The sequence below is a fragment of the Mandrillus leucophaeus genome, unplaced genomic scaffold (genome assembly GCF_000951045.1).
Source record: "Mandrillus leucophaeus isolate KB7577 unplaced genomic scaffold, Mleu.le_1.0 Scaffold50, whole genome shotgun sequence".
NCBI lineage: Eukaryota > Metazoa > Chordata > Mammalia > Primates > Cercopithecidae > Mandrillus > Mandrillus leucophaeus.
In genome coordinates, this window is record NW_012105365.1 from 8,107,175 (window position 1) to 8,123,034 (window position 15,860).

The window sequence follows — 15,860 nt, forward strand, 5'->3', positions numbered from 1 at the left end:
TTCTCTGTAGTGATATTTCACCTTTTTGGTTAGAAGCAGTCCTAGGTTTTTGGTTTTGGTTTTTGTTTTTATTGGTGGCTATTGTAAATGAGACTGCGTTCTTGATTTGACTCTCAACCTAGATGTTATTGGTGTATAGAAGTATTAATGATATTTTTAAAATTGATTTAATATCCTGAAACCTTACTAAAATCACTTATCAGTTCTAGATGCCTTTTGGCAGAGTCCCTAGGGTTTTCTAGGTATAAAATAATATGATCAATGAAGAGAGATAGTTTGACTTCTTCTTTTAATATTTGCGTGACTTTTTTTTTCCTCTTTCCTGATTGTTCTGGCTGGGACTTTCTCTTTATTTTCTTTACTTTTGCACATTACATTTATCTGTGTTTAAAAAAAATAATTGGCTTCAAAATTTTTGTGTGAAGGTAACATAATTGAATTAACTATTTTAGGACTAACATTATTGTTGTATTCTCTTATTTTAAATAACTATGCAAAAACAATTATAAAAGTACATGTTTTGGGAGAACTCATTGAAGGGTCATTAAAAGCCCATAAAATATAAGAAGTTTTATTCAGACGGGCAGAGTTTCTTGTAGAAAGGGTGCAAAATTAAGCTTTTATCAGAATTGTGTTTGTTAGGTTGCCTGTTTTGCCATCTTCCATTTTATTTTATTGTATTTTATTTTATTTTGAGATTGGATATGACTGTATCACCCAGATTGCAGTGCAGTGGCACAAGTATAGCAAACTGTTGCCTTGAACTCTTGGTCTCAACCAATTCTCCCTCCTCAGCCTCCTGAGTAGCTGGAACTATAGGTGTATGCCATCATGCCATCTTCTAATCACACTATATATTTTTCATTTTAATTTTTTGTAATTTGCCTTATATTTTTTGATTATTGGTAACATTGTATATTTATATACAGTTATTAGTTATTTGTATTTCTTTAGTTAATTGTCTTATCTCTTGCTTAGTAATATTTACTATTTTTGTTTTCTGATTTATAGGATATAATATTTATATATTAAAATGCATTTATTTTTGTTATTTTCATTGTTTCTCAGAATAACATGTCCTTCTGATCTCTAAAGTCATTAATAATTTATCTAAACTTTGGACATTTATTCACTATGTATTATAACTTTTTAGCATGTAAATTTGGCAAGTAGACAGACATCTAGTATGTAAATGTACTAAGTGTATGACTTGATTTTTTTCCCCAAATGACAAATACATTAGCACTGTTTGGTGGATATTCAACAGATCCTCTATGGGTATGTAGCAATCCCACTCCCCTTGCCCCATCAGGTGTCAGTACATACCCATGCAAACATGTACACACACACTCACACAAGAATTAACTAGAATTAACACACACACAGGCCCTTTTCCATGCAGTATCTTCTTTCTCATTGGTTTGCCTTGTCAATTTTTTTTACCAAAATGTCACATGTCACTGTTTTATTTATTGTAATTTTACTAGACACTTTAATTCCCAGTAGAATAAGTTACTGCACATTACTCTTCTTTGCAGGCAATTACATTATTGCACCCTGTATTTGTGAAGACACTGCAAGTTGTGAAATAGGGAAATTAAGTCAACCTCGGATAAGCAATAAAAAGGGATTTATTGGTGTTTTTAGTTGGGAATCCCAAGTTTAAATCATGTCTTTAGGTTCTCAGTCATCTGTCTCTCTCCTAGACCTCACCCGATAAGTTGGACTCATTCCCTCTTCTGACTTACTTGAAGCCACGGAAGTCTATGACCTCTGACAGATCCAGGCTTACATCAGTGCAGGTAGTCAAGATAATATCTCTTTCTCAACGTTTTTGTATAAAAGCTCAAGGTTTTTTCAGATTTCTGTGTCAATCATTGTGGTTTGAAGGATAAAAAACGTTTTTATTGGCCTAGCCTTAGTTAAAATCGGGGATACTTCTAAAATTGGGGATAGACTTTAGTGAATGGGGCCTCACTAGAGTATTATTTTCAGAAAAAAATTAAGAAGGAATCTAGCAAAACAAAAACAATAGATGGCCAGGCTAGTCTCGAACTCCTGGCCTCAAGTGATCTGCCTGCCTCGGCCTCCCAATGTGGTGGGATTACAGAGATAAGCCATGATGCTCAGCCAGTATTTTACTTTATTTGGCACAAAGTTGTTATTTTGAATGAAGTAATTTTGCATACAAAAGTAGAAAGCTAGAATATAGAAAATAATTTTGCTTCATATTCAGCATTTATTTCTTTCTTGCTGTTCTGGTGAGATTTGTAAAATATATATATATATATATATAAAAATCATAATGGCTCTAGAATAATGTAGCCAATATTTCACTTTTGTGAAATAAAATATATAAATTAATGTTAACAGTTAACTCGAATGAAGTGCCAAATAACAGTATCATCATATGAACTGATTTAAAATAATACCACCAAGAGAAGACACACACATACAGAAACAAAATTGAGAGCAGTATGTACAATATACACTTTGGTAAAATACCATATTGTGCCTTTGTGCATGGAGATGTCTGCAAATGATGTATATAAATTCACCATAAGTTTCTGTGCAATTGAAACCAAATGCATCTGCTTCCTAGAAGATAACTTTAAAAAGTCACTTTACAGTAAAGGGATGTTATGAGAACATGACTGAAAGTAAATCTTGGGTTTTAGAAGATTTCATATTTGCTAGTTTAAATTCAATTTCTGTAGTACTTAGACATGTCTCTTATATTATTTAAAATAAGTAAAACATTTACATTAAGAAGAAAAAAACTCTAGTTTTAGTTTTACCTTTCACTTAGAATTGAAAAATCCCATTCACTATTATATAAGTTTTACATAATGCATTCTAAATTTACATAATGGAAACTAGGATGCATACATGCACAAATATTAACTAATTTTTAAAATAGCTACAAATTAATGACTTTTTCTGTTTTTTTTTCTTTTTTCTCACTTTTTAACAGACTTTCAGTTTGTTCACCACGAAAGTGTTCTCATTATTTCACCTGATGTGTAATAACACTAAATGAGAAAGTAGATGATGATGATGGTAAGGAGATGACCCAAACAAATCTAATCATCAGATTCTGTTATTTTTATTTATTTATTTATTTATTTATTTATTTATTTTTTGAGACGGAGTTTCGCTCTGTCGCCCAGGCTGGAGTGCAGTGGTGCGATCTCGGCTCACTGCAAGCTCTGCCTCCCGGGTTCACGCCATTCTCCTGCCTCAGCCTCCCGTGTAGCTGGGACTAGACGCGCCCGCCACCACGCTCGGCTAATTTTTGTATTTTTATTAGAGACTGGGTTTCACCGTGTTAGTCAGGATGGTCTCGATCTCCTGACCTCGTGATCCGCCCGTCTCGGCCTCCCAAAGTGCTGGGATTACAGGCGTGAGCCACAGCGCCCGGCCAGATTCTGTTATTTTTAAAGCTTATCCTTCTATGCCTTCTCTACCGCAATTTCTCCAGAGTTTTCTCTCTGGATTCTAAAGGATTTGAAGAAGCTAAATTCCCACCTCTCCTCACCCCTCCCCCCCAACCTCTTTCGACTCTCATCAAGATTCTTGGTTTGTAAAGAAGTCAACGAAATAAAAACTCCTACCAATTCTTAAAATGTGCTTTATTTAGGCTCTTCACGAAATCCAGGATGAATTTAAAGGCACAGAAGCAAGATATGTAATTTAAAAGAAAAGGTATATTAGCATACATTTAGACAAAAGTGTATGATTAGGTAGAGACACCGGAATTCTCTTCAGCATTCAAGTGAATTCATCTTCAGCATTCCATAATGTGGAAAAAGGGATGAAAAAAGTTTTGAATTGCTTCACAAAGAATAAATAAAACCAGAAGATCAGATAAGCATAGCCAAGATAATGAAGGTGTTCGTTAACAATAAGAGTTGTTTCTGACCCAAGTGGTTGCTAATTTATTGGATATTTTCAAAAGGAATGCACAGGGAATAAACTGTGTTGAATGATATCTAAATTCACATTAGATCTGAGATCATGGTGACTAAGCCTTTAGTGCACCAAAAGAGAGTCTTAAATTCTTTTCTAAAGCTATAATGTGTAACACAGCTCACAGTATTTTATTAAAAGTTACTATTTGATGATTTGGAATGTAAAGCCAAAACTCTCACAAAAGAAAAAACATTATACATAATCTCTTATAAAATTGGCTTTTTTACCATTATGGAAAATAGTATGGAGTTTCCTCAGAAAAATTAAAAATAGAACTACCATATGATCCAGCAATTCCACTACAAGGTATTTATTTAAAGAAAATGAAATCAGTATGTCAAGCGGTATCGACACTTCCATGTTCATTGCAGCATAGCCAAGAAATGAAATCAACCTAAATGTCTATCAACAGGTGAATGAATAAAGAAAACATGGTATACATACACAATGGAATTATATATATGCCATTGTGGTATATATACCACATTTTATTGCTATTCAGCAATAAAAAATGAAATCCCATCACTTGGGACAACATGGATGAACCTGGATAACATTATGTGAAGTGAAATAAGTCAGACACAGAAAGACAAATAGTTCATGATCACACACATACTTGGAATCTAGAAAAAGTTGGTCTCATAGAAGTAAAGAATAGCCATTACCAGAATCTAGGGTGGATGGGTGGCAGTGAATAAGAAGAGGTTGGTCAATGGGTACAATGTTACAATTGATACAGTATACATTCTGGTGTTCTATTACACAGCAGGGTGAAAATAGTTAACAATATTTATTGTATAATTTAAAATAGCTAGAAGAGAGAATTCTGAATGTTCTTATCACAAAGAAATGATAAATGAGGTGACCAATTTGTTAAATATCCTGATTTGATCATTATACAATGTATCACATTGTACTCCATAAATATATACAATTATTATGTGCCAATTAAAAAAAAAACACAAAATACCACAAGTTTCATAGCTGTGCATCAAATATAATTTAAAATATAAAATATAATTGTGATTTTAAAAATCAGTTCTGATACAGTTAATGTCAGTGTCATTTTATGCTGTTGTCTTGTTTCATTCTATTTTCTTCTGAAACAAGGAGGAAAAAGCCATTCCATCATATAATTTCTATATTGGCAATAAATTATAAACATTATTCTAGAATACACATAAGAGCAAAGTTAAGAAATGAATAACATGTATACTATTCAACAATTCAAAAAGTTAGGGAACAGATGAAAATATGAAAAACGTTAACCTATAACATCTTAGAGAGATCCAATACCACAGAAATAACAGCACTAAAAATCTACCTTTTTCATTTAATTTTATTTATTAAATTTGTTTTATGAAAAGTTTAACATTCATTGTATTTATTGGTCTTGAGTGTCAAAAAGCAAATACCACAAAGTATTTCTATAAGGTCATAATTTAAAAATTACAGAGGCAGGGCTTTAAGAGCACATACCATTTAATGAATGATAAATTAGTTATTATTACTTTTTTAAATAGACAGGTCTCACTATGTCATTAAGTCTAGAGTTCAGTGGTAAGGTCATGGCTCACTGCAACCTCGACATCCCCAGGCCCAGGTGATCCTCCTACCTCAACCTCCAAGTAGCTAGGACTACAGACACACACCAGCACTCCTGGATAATTATTTGTGTGTTTTGTAGAGACTGGGTCTCTCTATGTTGTCCAGGCTGGCCTCTAACTCCTGGGCTCAAGCAATCCTCCATCTTTGGCCTCCCAAAGTGCTCATTATAGGCGTGAGCCACTGCACACAGCAGGTTGACTTTTATGACTTCCTTGTTAACAGAAAGCAAGAAATTTTGTCAACAGAACCATCTTTAAATGCATGAAAATAACCACATGCAAATAAATCATGTTTATTTTATTTTGATGCTCTCTTGGTTGGATGAGTTACACCATCCTGCATAGTCTCTCGCTGTTCAGACAGGTAAAGGCAATTTACCTCTGACCATGGCTTTATTTCTTCATTTACAAATCAATGGCAATTTATTTTTAAAAATTAATTGAAAGATGTTATCCTTAACACTTGACTATAAGGTAATCTCTGATTGAGAATTTTGTTAATAATTTCAAAATGTGTAAAGGAAAATAAAAATGTAATTAGAATGCAAGTCCAAATTGTGATATCTCCTCATCCTGTAATTATTTGAAGGCTTTGACAGTGAGAACAACGAAGATTCACAGAATTGGTTATATTGCATAAGAAAATATTGGAAAAGCCCAGAAGTATGGTAGAAATAATTCTGAGTAGAGGATAAAGATATTTGGGTTTCAGTCTTGTCTGTAGAACAAGTAACTGTGATTTTGAAAGTCGTTTCATTTAGTTGTTAAATTTTATAAAGTCATAAAATGAGAGATTTACTAGATAAGTCATTTTCAAACTTGTTTTTTCTATGAAATCCTATGGCAGCCACCAAGGTGTACCACCCATGTCTTTCTTCCAGAAAGATCTTTCTTTCTTTCTTTCTTTCTTTTTTTTCTTTTAAGCTTTTATTTTAGGTTCAGGGGTACACGTGCAGGTTTGTTATACAGGTAAATTCGGGTTACAGGGTTTTTTTGTACAGATTATTTCCTCACCTAGATATTAATCTTAGTACTTAACAGTAATTTTTTCTGATCCTCTCCCTCCACCCACCCTCCATTCTCAAATAGGCCCCAGTGTCTGTTATTCCCCTCTTTATGTCCATGAGGTATCATTTAGCTCTCATCAATTGCCAAGTTTGCAATGAGACATCCATTGACAAGTTTGTAATTAGACTCCACTATCCATGTGATGCTCCCTGCAAAGGACTGAGTGTAGCAAGGATGCTAAGGCAGCCCCATTCCTGGTAGACATGGGAATCTTTGGAAGGCCAACCTTGACTTGAGAATTCTTTGAAAGGTCTTGCTGATCCTCTGTAAGATTAGACAGCTGTCTGAGAGGCTCCCATCCATCTCTCCTTCTCTTTTCTTTAGAATCAGACTTGTACCATGGTTTTATAACCATACAAGACTTCTCTGGCCTTCTGTTTCCTTTCATACAAGTTTCTTATATTAAATCTGGATATCTTTAATCCCACTTTCACATCTACTTCTCTAAGGACTAAGATTATTCTAATCCATGTATGCTTGCTCATTCTCACCTCTGTCCTTCACAGATATTTCCCACAACCAATACCTTACACTCCAAATTTCATATCAGTATCTGCTTTCCAGAGGACCAAAATGGACACATATTTTGCTTTGAGTGAAACACAACAGGAAAGCTCAAAACTGGAAGTTTATAAAATGGACCTCTTCTCACTGAAGCAAGATTCATGGTTCAAGAGTTCCTTTCTCACTTCCACTCCCATCCCACTGCTACCTCCAGTGGGAACATCTTTGAGAAATGTTTCTGGGTGTGGGGAACACAGTTAGAATAGTACCAGAAGACATTTCTAGCACATTAAATGCTATAATTTTATAGCATCTAAATGTATCCAGTGAAGTCCATATAAGGTCTTCGTAGTATCTGCCCCCCCCCCACAACCCCCCCACCCCCTCCCCGGTAATCTGAAATTTTCCCTGGAATTATCCTGCTCCTTGCACACAAACAAAAAAAAAATCCCTTCAGAGTTATCAAAAGGATTTCTATTTGATGGAAATTGATTTTGCTTATTTAAAGCTTCAAATTTCAACTGAGTTTATAGAAATAGACTTTCTTCTTCCTATGCCTCTCAACAAAGTCTTCTAAAAAAAAGTCAGAAAAAGAGTAATATTAGCTCTGGGATGGTCTAAGATTCACTGAAATAATTTCATAGTTTTGGAGAATGGACATCTAACTGCTTGTGTACATACAGGAAAGGACCCAACATATGAAATCCATTAATGTTAAGGTCTCTTTCTTTGAGAAAGCAGGAAACTGCTGTCTCAAGGATACAGGCAATAGATTTTCCATGGGTATAAATCCTGAAATAAATTTTTATTATAAAGTATCAATTTTTAATTTTAAATTAAATTAAGTATGATAATCATCTACAGTTTTTTTATTTTAGAACATAAAATTTAATTGTAATAAGATAATTAGAATTTTTAAATATCAATTTAATGGCACAAGCTCTATTATTTTTTGAAATTATCTTTCAAGGAAATACTTCATATCTTTCCATAAGTTTTTATTGTAAAATCTGTTATAAAACTTCCAACCATGTCACAAGGTTATAACTGAGAAGTAAACAAAGAATAAGTTTCAGAAAGAGCTGGAAGTTTTATCAGTGGAAAAGAAAGTTATATGCAATAAAGATTTACTTCTCTCACATAGGTGAGGGAATCAGATATTCAGTTACATCAAATTTTTCATATCACTGGTCTTTACTATTTCAAGTGACAAAACTCTACTATACATTTCCCCTTTTATTTAAGTTTATTTAATCTCTCATTTCTTTGTTAGAGATTTACTCTCTCCTGACCCTACTTGTTTATTTTCTTGAACTATCTGTTCTTTGGGATATTAGGCAGATTTATTAAGAATTATATTAGAGACAGTAAAAGAAGGACAATAAAAAAGTTCCTTTTATGTAAAAATTACTCATTTTGAGTCCCTTTTTGTAACATGAAGAGAAGTGTGCAGAGACCACTTCACTTGATGATTTCATTTCTAACTCTTCATATTTCAATGAAAAGCTTTATGTTCGGTATCTACAGAGATTCTCACTAGTTAGCCTGAGCCTGACCTTAGGCTAATTTCAATTACAAAGATAATGAAGTAATTGCCATTTGTGCATCTATTGTTGTGCTGTGTACGTGTGTGCTTGGGTTCCAATGTGCATACAGTTAGAGCAAAGGAAAGTCTGGAGCAGAGAGGAGGAAAGAGAGGCAAAAGATATACAGCATTTCTAAATGATGACAACAAAAATGTGCATAGAAATGATGCAGCAAATCGATTCGGGTAGATATATAATAAAGCAAGTCCCTCAAACAACTGCCCTATTCATATGATCATTAAGGCTTTTAATAAAATAGAGCAATACAGCTTGACACGAACAGACTTTCAGATTCTTTGAATAACAAGGATCAAATTTGAAATCATATTGTGTCACTGGTCCATGGAGCTTTTGATTAGTTTCCTTTTCAGTTTGATCTGGAATGCAAATTGCTCAGACCCATTCACTATTGTAAGCATTAAAAAGGGCTGTTTGTTCACTTTATTTTGACATGTCATCACTTTTCTGGGTTCATTAGGAAGATAAACATTGTCTATACTTCTGAGCTATAGTCAGCTCAGCAGGCATTTAAAACATTAAAGTACGTGTTCCTTTTCAAAAGAGAAGAAGCTGTGCCAGCAGTAACTCTTTACGTCTACAGTAAATGGGAATTATAACGTCTTTTGTAGTAGTCAAGTGGCCACCTAGAGTTTTACATATGACCCTGGTTGGGTTAGAAAGCCTTAATCATATTATTTATTCTGTTTTTCTATTTCAGGTTTAAATAATTAATATGCTATTAATTTATTAAATTATCTTTCATTTGGGTAATCTAGGAAAATGTTTATATTTTATCACCAATATAGGTGCTATTTTACCTCCTCTATGAAGACTTCCCTGGCTCTAAGCTATCTTCTTCGATCAAAGTTTAACTTGCTTCTTCTACCATTAGTTTGTCATATTCTTAAATTGCACTGTAATTTCTTTGCCTATACATATATTATATCCACAAATAGACTTTAAGATATCTGAAAGTCATCTATCCAAAATCTCTTTATATTCCTCAACTTGTCAAGTCTTTCATTCATTGACAAGTGATAAAATTGGCAACACAAATTTTCTCAACATACAACAATTTTTTTTCTGTGTAACTATCTTGCTCTGTATTTTTACTGGGGCTATATTCTGATAATAAAAAAGATACTAAACACAATAAAAAATTATCTTAATCTTTAATGACCCTACACCCTAATTTACAAGTCAAATAGCACAAGGTCTAGAGATGAGGGTCAATTACTTGTATATTTATAAGTAGTTTTTCTAAATATATGCATTACAAGTGTATTAAAAATGATTTATCATCTAAAAGAAAACTCACCCGAAAACATAAAATAGAATCAAGGCATTCAGTCTCCCAGCTGCACAGTATTCATTATTTTTACCATCAGGTTCTTCAACTGTAAAATTAAGGATCAGGGGCCCGGCGCAGTGGATCAAACCTGTAATCCCAGCACTTTGGGAGGCCGAGACGGTGGATCACGAGGTCAGGAGATTGAGACCATCCTGGCTAACACAGTGAAACCCCATCTCTACTACAAACTACAAAAAACTAGCCGGGCGTGGTGGCGGGTGCCTGTAGTCCCAGCTACTCGGGAGGCTGAGGCAGGAGAATGGCATGAACCTGGAAGGCAGAGCTTGCAGTGAGCTGAGATCCGGCCACTGCACTCCAGCCTGGGCGACAGAGCGAGACTCCGTCTCAAAAAAAAAAAAAAAAAAATTAAGGATCTGGAATATCAAGAAACATGGATGCTGAAAGTTTGAGTATTACCTCCTGAAAAAAATCATCTGTAGTAATCTATTGCCATATTGCTAGTTCATTCAACCCATATTTATTAAGTGCATACCATAATTTAGTAATCCTTAAAAGTGTATGGAATATTACAATGAAAAAGAATCCTTAAATTGGAGTTTACATTACTGACATGGTTTGGCTGTGTCCCCACTCAAATCTCATCTTGAATTGCAGTTCCCATAATCCCCACGTGTTGTGGGAGGGACCTGGTGGGAGGTAATTGAATCATGGGGGCAGTTATTCTCATGCTGTTGTGATAGTGAGTGAGTTCTCATGAGATTTGATGGTGTTATAAACATCTGCCATTTCCTCTGCTTGCACTCACCCCATCCTGCTGCCCTGTGAAGAAGGTGCCTGCTTCTCCTTTCCCTTTTGCCATGATTATAAGTTTCCTGAGGCCCCCCCAGCACTGCAGAATTGTGAGTCAATTAAACCTCTTTCCTTTATAAATTACCTAGTCTTGGGCAGTTTTTTATAGCAGCGTGAGAATGGACTAACACAATTACATTCCTTTCAGTATGGAGTGTGTGTGTGCGTGTGTGTGTGAGTGTATGTGTGTGGTGCTGGGGCAAGAATCAAAAGCTGAATATGTAAGATGTCAAGTTGTTAGAAGTCAAAGAAAAAATTAATTAAGGTAAGTAAAGGTGTAGAGAATGATGGAGATGGGATGCTAATATAAATAGAATTGTTAGGAAAGAATTTAATGATGAAATTTCATTTAAGTAGACACTTGAATGAAAGCATTTGAATATTCAAGGGACCAAAGTCCCAGGAACAGTCAATAGCAAGGACCCAAGTATAGACCCTGCTTAATACGATTAAAAAATAGCAGGTGACTTGGTATTGCCGACGCATCTGAGCACGGGGAAATACGGCAGAAAATACCATTGGAAAGACATCCAGGTGTCTGGTCATAGGACCTTGCAGAATGCATAAAGAATTTTAGATTATATTCTGAATATGATACGTCTTTGAAAAGTTGGAACAGCTGAGTTTAAATAACTTCTGGGTTGACTCTCACAGTCTAAATCATGTTTTATCACTGAAGTATTTAAGACAGTCTATTTTAACCATTATATTTATTGCATAATTTAGATATCTGTGATGATAATATGCTAGATTATGAAATAAACAATTATGCAATAAACGTAATGATTAAAATAGACTGTCATAAATTCTACAATGATAAAATATGGTTTAAACTGTGAGCAGTTATTTAAAACATTAAATATTTGTGCTCCTTTTCAAAAAATGATATATGTAATTAAATCATAACAGAGACTTTGAATCTTAGGGACTAATCCAACAGTACAGAGATAGTTTGTTAGTTTTTGTTGTTGTTACCTTCTTTTAAATAATGGCATTGAGTACTGTGGAACCTCAAAAGGGTTTAGTGACACTGCGGCCAAGGCTGTGGCACTAGCAGTTACCTTAAGGGAGAGTGTTCCTCAACCAGGAATTTGGGAACTCTAATTGAACCACGTGCATGGAATATTCCAGCTATGTTTTCACTGGAAACCTTCTTTGGTCTCTTCTTTTGCAACCAAAGAACTCCAAAAACCAGGTACTCTACACATTTAAGAGCCATTACAGCCAGATGCAACTTCTAATACCAAATAAATGTAAACTAGAAACTAGAGGAATTTAATTGGCTCCGATTGGACCAGATGTCTAATCCTCAAGCAATAAGCCATGAAATGGAGACCAATTGCTGTGAATTCAGAGCTTTACTCAGTGGCTTTTGGAAAACAAAAAATAGCAAAGCAGGAACCTCAAAAATCTCAGGTAGAGTTATAATTTGAAAGCATTTCAGATTATCCAAATATTTTTAGGGGGTATTTTATTTTAGTATGTACATCCAAGCTCCTCTGTAGACTGTGGTAATTGGTATAACTAATAAAATATATTTGATTTTACTGCAGATGGGAATCCACCTAAAGCTATATAAACCCTACAGAAATTTAGAAAAAAAAAAAATCCACCGTAGTTTCTGACCATAAATTATTATACTGCATTAAATCCGCAATTTTCTGTGCTGCCGTAACTTTCCTCTATAAACAGCATAACCTCTCAAAAGTTACACTTTAAGTAACAGGAAATTATTGTTACTGTAATTGTCTATTTCTCATTTATCTGTTTGACATTAATGCCACTATTTCATATCTAACATCTTTGCTCTACTGTTTATGTTTTGGAAGTTTCTTTCTTGCTCGTGATTAATAAATGTATAAAAATAGGTGGTGTACACAGTGGTACTTACACCATCCCTTAATCAGACATGCTGTGTCTCTATTTGTCCCTTCTTCTAGGGTGAAGTAACTTCTTGAAAAATATTTTCCATGTTTGTCTGTTCCTCATCTTCTGCCAATGTGCTGGCAACATGATTCCTTAAGTCTCTCACAACACTTGCAATGATGGCTACGAACCCAGCCAAGCAGAGGAAGGCAGCTTCTTCAGAAACTTAAAATAAATTTGGTCTCATAAAATAATAAAGGAATGGGACACACAATTCACTTATTGCCTTTGTCTTTAGAGAAAGGTATATTCTTTGGTGTGAGGTAAAGAATCAAATCAACATTATATTCCTCTGTGTAAATCAATCATATGACAGCAGTGATTAAAAAACTTGAATACAAGAACACTTTATATAAATAAAATAAAGAATTATTGACTCCAAATTCAGCTGAGCTGCACCTCTAAACCCTTTTATGGTGCAAACAAAACCTTTAAGCATTTGATTCTTAGCCTCTCTCTTTATTCTTCTAGTAGGATTCCAACTGTGATTTGTCAGATTTTATAACATTATTATCAGATCTGGACTGACTGTACTAATTATTCTCCTGAAAGGTGGCAAGCTTTGATCATGCAATAACAATATTTTGTTCCTATTGAAATGATTTTAAAAACTGATTCCATCATACTATTTCTTTTGCTTATTGTTTGTTTGTTGTAGAAAATGGGGTTTGTTTTGGTACAATTTTGGGATGCATGACAAATGCTCCTTTGAACAGTGTATAAACGTGCATAGACCATAACTGAAGACTCAAAGTCTGTTACTCTTGGCTTCTTGGTCTTTTAAATTTGTGTGGTACAAGGAGCCTCCAGCTACCTTTATTTTGTTGCTACTACTACTGCCAAATATAGCAAAACTAAGACATTGCTTCGAGTTATGTCCTAGTAGTTTGTGTTAGTGTTGTAACTTAGCTTCTCTATTCTAGTTCATTCTCATAGCTCTGTGGATATCTTGATGCTTTCCATACTAATCATGGTCATAAATATCCTACAGAAAATAGTTATGTACAATAGTTATTGCTCTGTTATTATGAAATAGGTTCATTCCGTGGCTAAGATTTTTCTTTTTTTTTTTTTTGTAAACAGTCCTTGAAATTTAATTATATGTTAGTCACTCCGATAAAAAGTTAACAGACCAAATACTTTTGAGGTAAATGCAACCAACTCATATTAAACAATGATGTCTTACTCTCAGGCTTTCCCTGAACTTCCACATCAGTTAACAAACCTGGTTGTTTATCAAACTTAATGCAATTGAGCTTCTCAATTTTAATGTTTGTACAAAATACTTGGCGATCTCACTAAAATGCACATTCTGTTTTAGAAGGGCTAGGGTGTGACCTGAAATTCTGATTTCCAACAGTGATAGCCACGTTGCTTTTTCAAGGTCTAGATTCTATGCTTATTAAATAATGGAACCAGAAAACTGGCTTAAAACCCAGATTCTTGGGCTCTGTACCTTACTAAATCAGAATCTCCATAGAAATCTAATGTTTTAAAAATTCCTCTATTAAGTCTGATGGCTAGCAAAGTGATGAACCACGAACTGTGAAACACAATGTAAAGAGCTCAACAGGTTAAGCCACAATGTCCAATTTCTAATGAACTATTCTCATATCTAATTTCCTCCTGAACATTGTGGGAAGCTGGTCTAATTAAGCACTCTTCAGGATTAGGCTTCTAAAATAATAGTCTGCCTGATAATTCAGTACTTATTCAGAAAACACCTTTTCCCTCGGCTATTCTCTTAATCTAAGATAGGACATTTCTCAGAGCAAGCCTCTGGAAGCCCGTGGACACTGTGATGACAGAGATGGGCTGAAAGTGTCCTTTCCCACCTCTAACTAGCTTTTCTCTGTTTTCATAGCATGTAAGAGCAGGCTTGGGATCTGAGGCAGTTCCCAGAGCAGCTAATTCCATCATGCACAATTTCTTAATGTAAATAAAAACTTGTCATAGTCCATTATACAGAGGGCTTCCAATCTGATTAACAATATCTGTAATACTGGCCCTCTCCTCAGGCGTCACGTGCCCCCCGATTCCTCCTCTCTGGTCCCCGCGTCATTGACTGGCGTCAGAAAAATGTCTACAAACTTCCTAGTACAAGAGAAGATCTGGTTCCACAAATTCAAATATGACGACGCAGAAAGGACATTCTAGGAGCAGATAAACGGGACTGTGGCCGGCGCCTCCTGCCACAGCTCGGTACCCAGGGCCTCCAATGGCCCCAGAGGAGACGACAGCAAGCTCGACGTCCCGAGCGCCAGCCTGGAAGTGGAGAACCAGAACCTGCGAGGCGTAGTGCAGGAGCTGCAGCAGGCAGTCTCCAAGCTGGAGGCCTGGCCACCTGGCCACAGCCCAGCAGACCCAGCACGTGTCTCCCATGCACCAAGTGGAACCCCCGGCCAAGAAGTCTGCCACACCAGCAGAGGATGACAAGGACGATGACACTGACCTGTTTGGCAGTGGCAATGAGGAGGAGGACAAGGGGGCAGCGTGGCTGCGGGAGGAGCAGCTGCGGCAGTACATGGGGAAGAAGGTGAAGAAGCCCGCGCTGGTGGCCCAGTCCTCCATCCTGCTGGATGTCAAGCCTTGAGATGATGAGATGGACATGGCCCAGCTGCAGGCCTGTGTGTGCTCCATCTAGTTGGACGGACTGGTCTGGGGGCTCCAAGCTGGTGCCCGTGGGCTACAGTATCCAGAAGCTGCAGATTCAGTGTGTGGCAGGGGATGACAAGATGGGGACAGACTTGCTGGAAGAGGAGATCACAAAGTTTGAGTAACATGTGCAGGATGTCGACACAACAGCTCTCAAGAAGATCTGAAGCCTGTGTGTGTGTGTGTGTGCGCGCGCGTGTGTGCGTGCATGCACGTGTGTGTGAGGCCCTGCCAGGATTAAAAAACAGACCAGTGGCTGGGCACGGATGCTCACGCCAGCACTTTGGGAGGTCCAGGCGGGCAGATCACGAGGTCAGGAGATTGAGACTATCCTGGCTAACACAGTGAAACCCTGTCTCTACCAAAAATACAAAAAATTAG

The 15,860-nt window shown here is 35.9% G+C and overlaps 1 pseudogene; it reads left to right on the forward strand.

The window, feature by feature from the left end:
- Nucleotides 1-14,903: 14,903 nt before the first annotated feature.
- On the forward strand, nucleotides 14,904-15,646 carry LOC105550977 (annotated as a pseudogene).
- Nucleotides 15,647-15,860: the final 214 nt, after the last annotated feature.